The following is a 14,125-nucleotide window of genomic DNA, read 5'->3' as shown; positions in this document are numbered from 1 at the left end:
AGTCCTTTGATGTAAGTATTCCTGTGCTAGAAACGTAGCCACTTCTCTAAGTGTCAATTCTTCAGGCTAAATTGCACTTGAATGAATAACCATTGCTCCTATTTATTGTAGATGGTTGTTTATTTAGCTACCGTCAATTACAAAGGCTGAACAGGTAACCTCCCTACTTATTATGTCAAGCTGTGTTGAGTAGGTTCATTGTATTTGGCCACCTATACCTGGAGGGATCAGGTATTGGTTTCCTTTCAACGCCCAGTGACGCACCATCACAAAACCATAAAACTGAGAGGCTGTTTCCCCTGGCTGGAGAGTCCAGAACCACGAGTCAACTTGTTGGATTAAAAGCTGAGGGTGGATTGCCTGCAGCCCGGCGTGAATGTCTTCAATTATGGTGTGATGAGACTTCCGCTGCTCACCAGGAAAATGCCCCACCTCATAGTAGCTACTGGCCAAGCAGGAGGGCCGGCAGCTCTGCAGCACTGGCAGTGCCACAGGGAGCAGCAGCCTCTACAGGTGCTGCAGCAGGCCCTGGGAGAAAGAGCAATCCTGGAAGCAGCAGATCGCAGGTAAGACCAAGGTCTCACCAGGGGCAAGCCTGGCAAAGGGGCTAAGTGGTACTTGTTGGACAGGGCAAGGGGACATGTTGGATACTGTGTGGGAAACTGTAGCGAGGGGGGCTGCCTCTGATTCACACCAGACGCCTGAAAAGGAGGCACTCTCTCCCTTTTTGCAAGCCAGCGGCCCCGTGGGGGTCAAACCTGCCAGCTGCACATTGGGCACACGTCTGCGCCACACTGTCTGTGCGGAGTTTGCACATTCTCCCCATGTCTGCGTGGGTCTCACCCCCACAACCCAAAGATGTGCATTGTGGGTGGATTGGCCATGCTAAATTGCCCCTTAATTGGGAAAAAATGAATTGTGTACTCTAAATGTAAAGAAAAAAAATCTGAGCGGCAGACAGATGCGGCCATTAAGTGGGCAATAATTATCCACTTAAAGGCCTCAATTGGGCCACAGGTGAACAGCTACTAGATGCTTCTCCCGTCACTTGTAAAATTTTGCCGGGGCGGCAAACGGGCACACGGCTAGCCAGCGGCGTCCACATCCCATAAAAATGAATAAGGACCGACACCGTGACTGCACAAAAAATGTGTGCAGGATACATTAAAAATGCAAAGATAAGAATAATTGCCAGGTGTGGACTATGACCCATTGAGCCAGCTCCGACATTCAATCTCGCCATGGCTAAAATTCGACATTAACTTCACTTTCCCACTATATCCCCATTGTTGTGTTATGCTTCTTCGCATAGCATAAGCTGCTTCCTTGATGTATACTCTGGCAAAGGAAGGTTCAGACTTGGAGATAGATTTAACACATTTATTGAACAGTTATCAATACTCCTACTTGGCTTCGACTCTCCTGCTAATCTACCTATAGAAACTCGATCTAACTAACCAGTCTGCTCTAATCCACGCTGTGGGAATGATGCTTCCCTGATCTGCCCCTGTGTCTCTGAGTGTCGCCTATGGAAAGAGAAAGAGTATGTGTGCCCTGTCCTTTTATATGGGTAGCCCCTTGTGGTAGTGTCACCTCTAGGCGTCTTGACTGCATATTGGTCGTGTCCTATCTTACTGGCCTATTGGTTGAATGTCTGTGTATCATGATGTCTCTGGTGCTCCCTCTAGTGTTTATTTAGTTCTAGTGTATCGACATTAACCCCTTGTGCATTTACAGTGTCCTAGTGTATCTCCATTAACCCCTTGTGTATTTACAGTGATGCACATCACCACACCCATATCCCTTGATTCCCTTAGTGCTCAAAAATCAATCAATCCCTGCCTTTAATATGCTCAATCACTGAGCGTACCCAGCTCCCTGAGCGAGAGAGAGTTCCAAATCCTTTGAGTGAAGAAATTTCTCCTCATCAGAATCTAAAATGGCCGACACCTTCTCCTGGGGGCCTGGATTTTACAGGCCACCAGCATGTGGGAAAGCAACGGGTGGACCTGTAAAATAGAGCACTGTGCCATCAGTGGCAGTCCCTGCGGTGCTATTAGGGAGGGTATTCCAGGACTTAGGCCCAGCGATTGTGAAGCAAAGGCGATGGGCGGAATTCTCCGAGCCCGCGCCGGGTCGGAGAATAGGTGGGGCGCAGGAAATTCCCGCCACGCCGCTCCGACGCCGTGACGTGATTCTCCGGCGACCGGAGAATTGCCACCAATCGCCCCCGCGGCGATTCGCTGCGGCCGACGGGCCGAACTCCTGCTGAGTTCCACCGGTGTGGTTCCAACCTGATACCACCCGGCGGAAGATCCGACCCACAGCCGCGGTGATCGTCCTGGTGGGGGGGGGGGGGGGGGGGGCTGAGGGGTCTGACTCCGGAGAGGGGCCTCCACGGGCCCGCAATCGGAGGCTTCTGATCGGCGGGCAGCCGCGATCAGGAGGGGGCCTACCTCCTTCCACACGACCCACTGTAAGGTCCCCGACATATTGCTCCGCTCCGGCGCAGAGACGGCAACCACGCGCATGCGTCATGCAGGGCCGCCTTTCGGCGCCGGAGCAGCGCGCAGCACTCTGGCACCGTGCTAGCCTCCTAAAGACCGGTCAATTTCTGGGCCAGGAGGCCCGTTGACGCCGGCGTACACCACTCCGGTGTTTACACCAGCGTCAACACTTAGCCTGGATTTCGGAGAATCCCGACCCATATATTTGCAAGTCGGGGGGATGAGTGACTTGGAGAGGTACCTCCAGCTGAACAAGCAGGCAGCTCACCACCACATTCTCAGTGGCAATTAGGGCCGGGCAATAAATGCATGCCTAGCAAACAAAGCCCACATCCCTCAAATTATTTTTTTAAAATCCTGTACATTTATGAATCAGGGGTGCACCAAGAGACCTGATTTAGCACAAACCATGTTATTTAACTGCAGACAGAAAGCTGTGGAACCATTCAGCAGCATCCATCTGCATCAAGGGTGTGCTGCCCATTTGAGGAATCCTTGATGTACCCTGAACTGACGATATTGATGGTTTTTAACAAAGCATTGCTGGGGGATTATTGTGCAACCCTGAAGCATATCTCAGCATAAACAAACTCACTGGTCACGAGGAATGTTTATTTCTCTGCCCCATCCCACATCCCCGCACCCCCCCCCCCAACATTGCCTTCGGCAGTGGCAGTGCTTGGGACTCATGCCAGGAACTCCAATCAGATTCCCAAAAGCACCTTATACTCTGAGGGGACATTCCTTCATGGATGCTTGCTTCCACTGTAGAATACAGACACATAACGCCAATGTCGTGGCCTTCGCCTCTCTGATTGCATGGCGGCGAATTTTATTGGTGTGGTGGTCGGCATCGCCACCGGGGGTAGCGGCTTGGTTAGGTGACCTGTACGACTTCCTGCGGTTAGAGAAGATAAAGTATGCATTAAGGGCCTCTGCAGGGGGCTTTGAGACCGTGTTTGAGGGGCTGTTCGTCGCAGGGGGTGGGGGGAGGGTCAAAAAGGGGAAAAATCTGTCAGACTGTTTAATTGATTGTTGGGAAGTATGTTTCCCGGGGTGTTTATTTACTGTAACCTGTTTTGATACATGTCTGTAATAAAATACATTTTTTAAAAAAGTATACAGACAGAAGACTGCACGATTTAACGGCCGCGTCGCGCTTGAGCGAGAGCGCAACGAGGTCGTTAGATCGTGGGAGAGGCCAAAATTGAGAACCGTGCGGGGCGCCATTCGGTTTGCGATCTAACCGGCTTGTTCGCGTTGGTGAGGATCAAATCCTGCCGCGGCATGGCGAGAAACTAATAATCACCAATTAAAGCCTATTTCCATACAATTAATGGGAACGACCCCCTATCTAAGAACATAAGAACATAAGAACTAGGAGCAGGAGTAGGCCATCAAGCCCCTCGAGCCTGCTCCGCCATTCAATGAGATCATGGCTGATCTTTTGTGGACTCAGCTCCACTTTCCGGCCAGAACACCATAACCCTTAATCCCTTTATTCTTCAAAAAACTATCTATCTTTATTTTAAAAACATTTAATGAAGGAGCCTCGACTGCTTCACTGGGCAAGGAATTCCATAGATTCACAACCCTTTGGGTGAAGAAGTTCTTCCTAGGCTCAGTCCTAAATCTACTTCCCCTTATTTTGAGGCTATGCCCCCTAGTTCTGCTTTCATCCGCCAGTGGAAACAACCTGCCCGCATCTATCCTATCTATTCCCTTCATAATTTTATACGTTTCTATAAGATCCCCCCCGCATCCTTCTAAATTCCAACGAGTACAGTCCCAGTCTACTCAACCTCTCCTCGTAATCCAACCCATTCAGCTCTGTGAATCTAGTGAATCTCCTCTTCGCACCCTCCAGTGCCAGTATGTCCTTTCTCAGGTAAGGAGACCAAAACTGAACACAATACTCCAGGTGTGGCCTCGCTACAACTTATACAATTGCAGCATAACCTCCCTAGTCTTAAACTCCATCCCTCCAGCAATGAAGGACAAAATTCCATTTGCCTTCTTAATCACCTGTTGCACCTGTAAACCAACCATTTGTGACTCATGCACTAGCACACCCAGGTCTCTCTGCACAGCGGCATGTTTTAATATTTCATCATTTAAATAATAATCACTTTTGCTATTATTCCTACCAAAATGGATAACCTCACATTTGTCAACATTGTATTCCATCTGCCAGACCCTAGCCCATTCACAGTGGAAAACTGCAGGGGATGGGCACAATGGAAATGTGGAGCTTGTTCAAGGAACAGCTACTGTGTGTCCTTGATAAGTATGTACCTGTCAGGCAGGGAGGAAGTGGTCGAGCAAGGGAACCGTGGTTTACTAAAGCAGTCGAAACACTTGTCAAGGTGAAGAAGGAGGCTTATGTAAAGATGGGACATGAAGGTTCAGTTAGGGCGCTCGAGAGTTACAAGTTAGCTAGGAAGGATCTAAAGAGAGAGCTAAGAAGAGTCAGGAGGGGACATGAGAAGTCTTTGGCAGGTAGGATCAAGGATAACCCTAAAGCTTTCTATAGATATGTCAGGAATAAACGAATGACTCGGGTCAGAGTAGGGCCAGTCAAGGGCAGTAGTGGGAAGTTGTGCTTGGAGTCCGAGGAGGTAGGAGAGGTGTTAAATGAATATTTTTCGTCAGTATTCACACTGGAGAAAGACAATGTTGTTGAGGAGAATACTGAGATTCAGACTACTAGACTAGAAGGCTTGAAGTTCATTAGGAGGAGGTGTTAACAATTCTGAAACGTGTGAAAATAGATACGTCCCCTGGGCCGGATGGGATTTATCCTAGGATTTCTGGGAAGCTAGGGAGGAGATTGCTGAGCCTTTGGCTTTGATCTTTAAGTCATCTTTGTCTACAGGAATAGTGCCAGAAGACTGGAGGATAGCAAATGTTGTCCCCTTGTTCAAGAAGGGGAGTAGAGACAACCCCGGTAACTATAGACCAGTGAGCCTTACTTCTGTTGTGGGCAAAAGCTTGGAAAGGTTTATGAGAGATAGGGTGTATAATCATCTGAAAAGCAATAATTTGATTAGACATAGTCAACACGGTTTTGTGAAGGGTAGGTCGTGCCTCACAAACCTTATTGAGTTCTTTGAGAAGGTGACCAAACAGGTGGATGAGGGTAAAGCAGTTGATGTGGTGTATATGGATTTCAGTAAAGCGTTTGATGAGGTTCCCCACAGTAGGATACTGCAGAAAATACGGAAGCATGGGATTCAGGGAGATTTAGAAGTTTGGATCAGAAATTGGCTAGCTGGAAGAATACAAAGGGTGGTGGTTGATGGGAAGTGTTCAGACTGGATCCAGTTACTAGTGGTGGACCACAAGGATCTGTTTTGGGGCCACTGCTGTTTGTCATTTTTATAAATGACCTGGAGGAGGGCGTAGAAGGTTAGAAATTTGCAGATGACACTAAAGTCGTTGGAGTGGTGGACAGTGCGGAAGGATGTTACAAGTTACAGAGGGACATAGATAAGCTGCAGCGCTGGGCTGAGAGGTGGCAAATGGAGTTTAATGCAGAATAGTGTGAGGTGATTCATTTTGGAAGCAATAACAGGAAGACAGAGTACTGGGCTAATGGTAAGATACTTGGCAGTGTGGATGAGCAGAGAGATCTCGGTGTCCATGTACATAGATCCCTGAAAGTTGCCACTCAGGTTGAGAGGGTTGTTAACAACAACAAAGAACAAAGAAATGTACAGCACAGGAACAGGCCCTTCGGCCCTCCAAGCCCGCGCCGACCATACTGCCCGACTAAACTACAATCTTCTACACTTCCTGGGTCCGTATCCTTCTATTCCCATCCTATTCATATATTTGTCAAGATGCCCCTTAAATGTCCCTATCGTCCCTGCTTCCACTACCTCCTCCGGTAGCGAGTTCCAGGCACCCACTACCCTCTGCGTAAAAAACTTGCCTCGTACATCTACTCTAAACCTTGCCCCTCTCACCTTAAACCTATGCCCCCTAGTAATTGACCCCTCTACCCTGGGGAAAAGCCTGGGGTTAAGAAGGCGTACGGTGTGTTAGCTTTTATTGGTAGAGGGATTGAGTTTCGGAGTCATGAGGTCATGTTGCAGCTGTACAAAACTCTGGTGCGGCCGCATTTGGAGTATTGCGTGCAATTCTGGTCGCCGCATTATAGGAAGAATGTGGAAGCATTGGAAAGGGTGCAGAGGAGATTTACCAGAATGTTGCCTGGTATGGAGGGAAGATCTTATGAGGAATGGCTGAGGGACTTGAGGCTGTTTTCGTTAGAGAGAAGAAGGTTAAGAGGTGACTTAATTGAGGCATACAAGATGATCAGAGGATTGGATAGGGTGGACAGTGAATGCCTTTTTCCTCAGATGGTGATGTCTAGCATGAGGGGACATAGCTTTAAATTGAGGGGAGATAGATATAAGACAGATGTCAGAGGTAGATTCTTTACTCAGAGAGTAGTAAGGGTGTGGAATGCCCTGCCTGCAACAGTAGCAGACTCGCCAACACTAAGGGCATTTAAATGGTCACTGGATAGACATATGGACGATAAGGGAATAGTGTAGATGGGCTTTAGAGTGGTTTCACAGGTCGGCGCAACATCGAGGGCCGAAGGGCCTGTACTGCGCTGTAATGTTCTATGTTCTATGTTCTATCCGAATCCGTCTGCAGACTTCCGGTATACTCTGCACTTTTTGCTTTACCACTCATCTTAGTGTCGTCTGCAAACTTGGCCACATTGCACTTGGCCCCCAACTCCAAATCATCTGTGTAAATTGTGAACAATTGTGGACCCAACACTGAACCCTGAGGGACACCACTAGCTACTGATTACCAACCGGAGAAACACCCATTAATCCCCACTCTTTGCTTTCTATTCATTAACCAATCCTCTATCCATGCTACTACTTTACCTTCATGCCATGCATCTTTATCTTATGCAGCAATCTTTTGTGTGGCACCTTGTCAAAGGCTTTCTGGAAATCCAGATATACCACATCCATTGGCTCCCCGTTATCTACAGCACTGGTAATGCCCTCAAAAAATTCCACTAAATTAGTTAGGCACGACCTGCCCTTTATGAACCCATGCTGCGTCTGCCCAATGGGACAATTTCCATCCAGGTGCCTCGCTATTTTTTCCTTGGTGGTAGATTCCAGCATCTTCCCTACGACAGAAGTCAAGCTAACTGGCCTATAATTACCCGCTTTCTGCCTACCTCCTTTTTCTCTAACAGCCCCCCGTGATTTAGCCGTCACCCCACCTGGTAGTCACCAATTAGTACACCTTTTCCAAAATGTGAAGCTGGCAAAATGGCTGCTGTGGGGATCAGAGGAGGTGAGTGCCATCTTCAATCCTGAGAAGTGAGCCCAGGGGCACTAGGGTTGCTGCCTCAGTGCTCGGCGGTAGGGGGAGCCCCCGGGGGGGTGGGGGGGAGTGGGCTCGGTCATTGGTGGGGAGGGAGGTGGGTGTCTCAGTGCCCGCAGGTCCACCATGCCACCCCCTGGATCATGTATACCCACAACGGAGGCAACTCCAGCTCCTGCCCTACAATCCCACGACCACTCATAACTCCCAGTGGCCTCTGGCCGCACGGCTGAAAGGTATTGCTTACTGCGTTTTGGCAATCATAGTGAAGTGAGCACTTCATAACTCCCAAGTGGAATTCCGTGGGTAGGCATGCCATGTCGCAGGTGAGAGTTATTGCCTAGCATCCCAAACAGACCGTGAGGCCTGGACATTTTGCCTGAACACTGGAGGCCTCAACATCACAAAAGCAGGCTCATCCAAACACCAAGGGGTTGGGCCTCAACACTGGGGATGGTTCCACGACCAGAGGATGGGTGTATGCACCATGAGGGAACCAGCACCCGGCCCAGGTAGTGTTACCAGCGGGTGCCTGGGGTACAGGGTCTGGTGCCCAGAGGCCTCCGCTGTGACTGGGGGTGCATGGGCAAGGCGGGTTGGATGGCATCCATGAGGGAATGCAAGGGATGTGAGTGGGGGAGAGCTATGAAGGACTGGAGGGTCCCCGGGTGGAAGTCATTGCTGACTGTCTGTCTCTCGCCCTCTCTAATTCCTTACAGATATTACATGAGATGGAAGATATCTTAGACCCCCCCCCCGGAGGCTGCGCTCACAGTGCTGGTCGCAGATGCCAGAGAAGGTAGCGGCAGCAGCATCAACAGAGGCTTGAGGTGGCAGTCCATGTGTAGGGCCCCGCCCCACACCCTGAGGACACGGTCGCACTACAGGCCAGGGAGGGACCCAAAGGGGGAAGCTGACAATGGCCCAAAGTGTACAGGCGTCGCAGGTCTTTCGAGCAGATGACGGACAGCATGTGCCGCAGGAGGCTCTGCCTCAACAAGGGGAGGGTGCGGCACCTGTGCCATGTGGAGGAGGAAGATACCCACTCCTGGTGGCCACCAAGGGAAATGCAGCCCTGAATGTCTATGCCTCAGGATCTTTCCAGGGCTCGAGCGGAGCTTTATGTGTCATTTCACAAGCTGCAGCCCACGTGTGCATCCAAGGATGCCTTGTTTGCCCAGGCAGCGAGCTATATAAACTTTAACCTGGACCAAGCTGAGATGTCCCAGGTCCAGGGGGTAATAAATGGCACGCATGTCACTTTGCACGCACTGGGGCGTGAGGGAGTAACCTACATCAACAGGAAGGGCTTCCACTCCTGAATGTTCAACTTATGTGCAACCACCACCTCCAGATCATCCACGTGTGTGCAGGCTTCCCCGGGGGTTTGCACGAAAACTACACCTTGGGCAGTAGGAGACCCACGGCATGTTTAAGGGGCACCCCAGGATTATTGGTTGGCTCTTGGGGGATTAGTAGTACCTGCGCTTAGGATCTAGCTAATGACGCCAATATGGAGGCCGGTGACCAATGCGGAGACCGGGTACAACAGCGGGGGCTGGCCTGGGAGGACACCTATATGACCCGCGTTCAGAGTGGGCAGTCAGCGGCATGTGCAGCGGCATGGCTGCCTTGTCGGCTGTGGCAATGGTGTTCCATGCCCGTCCACCCCGATCCCACCGCCCACCTCCTGGCCATTCCCCTTTACTCTCCCACCGGCCAGCGGCACAACTGTCAGCAAACTATGGCGAAGTTGGTCACTTTCCGTACCCCCTCTCTCCCCCTCAGCAGCCACGACACCGGTTTCAGGATTTTAAAAAGAACAAGTGAACTGCACCATCGGGAACTCGGCCCATTGGAGACAGAGCATCGCGGAGGCCCAGGAGAATTACCGGGTCGGGCCCGCTAATGACATGCAAACGCTTTTTACTGCACCTGTATTCCGGACCGCATTGATGCCGCTGTCGAGGTGGCGGAGAATAGCAATTTGGCGTCAAATCAGCACCCGCCGCGATTTTACTGTCGGAACCTATTCTCCGCGCAATCGCCAATAGAGGATTCCTGCCCATGTGTGTTATATGCAGGGAATTACCGGCAAATGAAAGTTTAAAACCCTCAAAACTTCAAAGACATTTGAAGGCTAAGCATGGCGAGTTCATAGTTCCCATCAACTCTGCACCGGCCTTTGGAAAGAGCACCAGACTTAAGCCCATGCCTCCTCCCTGTCCCCATAACCCATTCACCTCACCTAACCTTTTTGGACACTAAGGGTAATTTATCATGGCCAATCCACCTAACCTGCACAACTTTGGATTGTGGGAGGAAACCCAGGCAGACACGAGGAGAAAGTACAACTCCATACAGACAGTCACCAGAGGCCAGAATCGAACCCAGGACTTGATTCGCAAGTTTGCAGATGATACTAAAATTGGTGGAGTTGCAGATAGCGAGGAGGACTGTCAGAGAATACAGCAAAATATAGATAGATTGGAGAGTTGGGCAGAGAAATGGCAGATGGAGTTCGATCCAGGCAAATGCGAGGCGATGCATTTTGGAAGATGTAATTCAAGAGCGGACTATACGGTCAATGGAAGAGTCCGGGGGAAAATTGATGTACAGAGAGATCTGGGTGTTCAGGTCCATTGTACCCTGAAAGTGGCAACGCAGGTCGATAGAGTGGTCAAGAAGGCATACAGCATGTTTTCCTTCATTGGACGGGGTATTGAGTACAAGAGTCAGCAGGTCATGTTACAGTTGCATAGGACTTTGGTTAGGCCACATTTGGAATACTGCGTGCAGTTCTGGTCGCCACATTACCAGAAGGATGTGGATGCTTTAGAGAGGGTGCAGAGGAGGTTCACCAGGATGTTACCTGGTATTGAGGGTGCTAACTATGAAGAAAGGTTGAGTAGATTAGGATTGTTTTCGTTGGAAAAATGGAGGTTGAGGGGGGACCTGATTGAGGTCTATAAAATTATGGGAGGTATGGACAGGATGGATAGCAACAAGGTTTTTCCAAGAGTGGGGGTGTCAATTACAAGGGGTCACGATTTCAAGGTGAGAGGGGAAAGTTTAAGGGAGATGTGCGTGGAAAGTTTTTTACGTGGACGGTGGTGGGTGCCTAGAACGCTTTGCCAGCGGAGGTGGTAGAGGCGGGCACGATAGCATCATTTAAGATGCATTTCGACAGATATATGAATGGGCGGGGAACAGAGGGGAGTAAATCCTTGGAAAATAGGCGACAGGCTTAGATAAAGGATCTGGATTGGCGCAGGCTGGGAGGGCCGAAGGGCCTGTTCCTGTGCTGTAATTTTCTTTGTTCTTTGTTTTTTGACCCTGGAGCTGTGAGGCAGCAGTGCTAACCACTGTGCTACCTTGCCTCCCCCCGCGTTCAAGGGCAAACCTATTTATTTTTTTCAATAGTTGCTGTGCGATCTCAAATCATCAACTGAAGTCATTATCAGAAATGCAACATTGAATAACAAAGCAAGTGAGATTGTGAGGACCAAGCAAGCTCACTTGTCACATTAAAGGTAAGTGAAAATGTTGGGTTGCGCAGGTCGGGCAGCGTGGGTCGCGAAGGATGGCTGATTGTTAAAAATGTGTCCTGGGAACATCACTACCCGAAGCCATAGTCTGACTCCTGTCTGTCTGCTGAGTGCACGCTTACACCCATTAACTGCACGTGGACTGCCTTGCATGGCACTACCCCTCGCCCCTGATGATGCCGATGCTCGTCAGTGACTGTGATGTGCACTGAGCAGTCCCGGCAAGGTCCATCTGAGGCTCGGACATGTCCCCCAGCTGCTGGGAAATGCTCTGGAGTACCTCAGAATTGTCCACCTGGGACTGGGACGCGTCTATCAGCGACTCAACCATGTTCCCGAGGCCCTCAGCATGGCAATCCCTGACTGAGTCACACTGTTGTGGGTGAACCTCTCCTGCGGGGACACAGAGAGGGCATTGTGAGCTGCACGGGGTGGGGGGGGGGGGCTCCACTGCTGGACATGGGTGGGCTGGGGCATGGTATGTAGCTGGGTGGGGGCGAAGCCAGGCGCATGGTTGTTGGGGTGGCGGGGTTGGCAGGTGGGGCTGGTGCCAGGGGACCAGTGCCAACTCACCTGTGTGACCCGGTGGAGGTGGTTGATCTTCTTACGGCACTGGGTGCCGGTGCTTCAGTGACACTCCCGAGCTGACGGCCGTTGACCTGCGGCTGACCATCCGAGTCCTCGGGGGAACAGGGCATCCGATCTGGGCTCTACTGCGGCCAACATTCTGGCAAGGTTGGCATCCCTGAATCTTGGAGCTGGTCAATAGAGCACATCTACTGGTTCCCCTCTATCCACTCTGGTTCAGACTTCCTCGAAAAACTCAAATAAATCATTCAGACATGGGGCGTCATTCTCCGCCGGCGGGAGTCTCCGTTTTGCCGGCGCCCGAGGGTTTCCCGACGGCGTGGGGCTGCCCCACAATGGGAAACCCCATTGACCGGCCGGTGTTACGGAGACTCCCGCCAGCCGGTCGGGGCAGAAATGTGGCGGGGTGGGTAGGAGAATTTCGCCCATGATTTCCCATTCATGAAGCCATGCTGACTCTGCTTGATTAGATTATGATTTACCAAATGTGTTGCTATGACTTCCTTAATAATTGATTTCAGCATTTTTCCAACAATAGATCCTAGGCTAATCAGGCTACAGTTACCTTCGTTTTGCACCCCTCCATTTTTGAACATTTGGCAATTTTCCAATCCTCCGGTACTTTTGCAGAATCCAAGGATTTTTGGAAAATTACAACCAATACATCCGCTATCTCTGTAGCTACTTCTTTTAGGATCCTAGGATGCAAGCTCGGGCAGCAAGGTAGCACAGTGGTTAGCACAGTTGCTCCACAGCCCCAGGGTCCCAGGTTCAATTCCCGGCTTGGGTCGCTGTCTGTGTGGAGTCTGCATGATCTCCCCATGTCTGCGTGGGTTTCCTCCGGGTGCTCCGGTTTCCTCCCACAGTCCAAAGATGTGCAGGTTAGGTGGATTGGCCATGATAAATTGCCCTTCGTGTTCAAAAAAAAAGGTTAGCTGGGGTTAATGGGTTATGGGGATAGGGTGGAGGTGTGGGTTTGAGTAGGGTGCTCTTTCCAAAAGCCGGTGCAGACTCGATGGGCCAAATGGCCTCCTTCTGCACTGTACATCCATGATAAGCTATCAGGGCCAGGGACTTATCTTTAGCCCCATTAGTTTGTCTAACACCACTTCTCTATTGATGGTGATGGTATTTAATTCCACAATTTTTGTATTAAAGGAATGTTCAAAATATCTCCCACCATAAAGACTGATACAAAATACCTGTTTAGCTTCTCTGCCATTTCCTTCTTCCCCAGAACTATCTCCCCAGATTCATTCCCTCAGGCTCCGAAGTTCACTTTGACCTCTCTCTTCCTTTTTATATATTTACAGAAACTCTTATTGTCAGTGTTTGTATTCCTCGCTAGTTTGCCCTCATAGTTTATTTTCTCCCTCTTTCTTATCTTTTTAGTCCTCCTTCGCTGGATTTTTGAATTTATCCCAGCCTTCAGGGTTATCACTGCCTTTTGCCTCCTTATATGCTTTTTCTTTCAACTTTTATTAAAATTGAAAGTACCCAATTCTTTTTTTTTCCAATTAAGGGGCAATTTAGCGTGGCCAATCCACCTGCCTTGCACACCTTTGAGTTGTAGGGGTGAGACCCACGCAGAAATGGGGTGAATGTGCAAACTCCACATGGACAGTGATCCGGGGCTGGGATCAAACCTAGGTCCTCGGTGCCGTGAGGCTGCAGTGCTAACCACTTGAACCTTCCATCTAGAAAGACAAGGGCAGCAGATACCTGGGAACACCCACCACCTGGAGGTTCCCCTCCAAGCCACTCGCCATCCTGACTTGGAAATATATCGCTGTTCCTTCAGTGTCGCTGGGTCAACACCCTGGAACTCCAGCCCGAATAGCACAGTTGTTGTACCTACACCACATGGAAGGCAGCTCACTACGGCAGCACGGTGGCGCAGTGATTAGCATTACAGTCTCACGGCGCCGAGGTCCCAGGTTCGATCCCGGCTCTGGGTCACTGTCCGTGTGGAGTTTGCACATTCTCCCCGTGTTTGCATGGGTTTCGCCCCCACAACCCAAAGATGTGCAAGGTAGGTGGATTGGTCACGCCAAATTGCCCCTTAATTGGAAAAATTAATTGGATACTCTAAATGTATAAAAGAAAAAAAAGTATTGG

At 50.2% G+C, this 14,125-nt stretch overlaps 1 long non-coding RNA gene across 1 annotated transcript in view; it reads left to right on the top strand.

Moving 5' to 3' along the window:
- The first annotated feature begins 249 nt into the window (after positions 1–249).
- LOC140409282 (uncharacterized) overlaps positions 250–14,125 on the top strand; it is a 29,091-nt gene continuing 15,215 nt past the window's right edge. Inside the window, exons 1-2 of the long non-coding RNA XR_011940314.1 lie at positions 250–566; positions 11,295–11,404. This is a non-coding gene — a long non-coding RNA (uncharacterized lncRNA). The remainder of the gene's footprint in view (positions 567–11,294; positions 11,405–14,125) is intronic.

The sequence above is a fragment of the Scyliorhinus torazame genome, chromosome 3 (assembly GCF_047496885.1).
Source record: "Scyliorhinus torazame isolate Kashiwa2021f chromosome 3, sScyTor2.1, whole genome shotgun sequence".
Lineage (NCBI taxonomy): Eukaryota > Metazoa > Chordata > Chondrichthyes > Carcharhiniformes > Scyliorhinidae > Scyliorhinus > Scyliorhinus torazame.
This window is presented reverse-complemented; position numbering and strand designations above follow the sequence as displayed.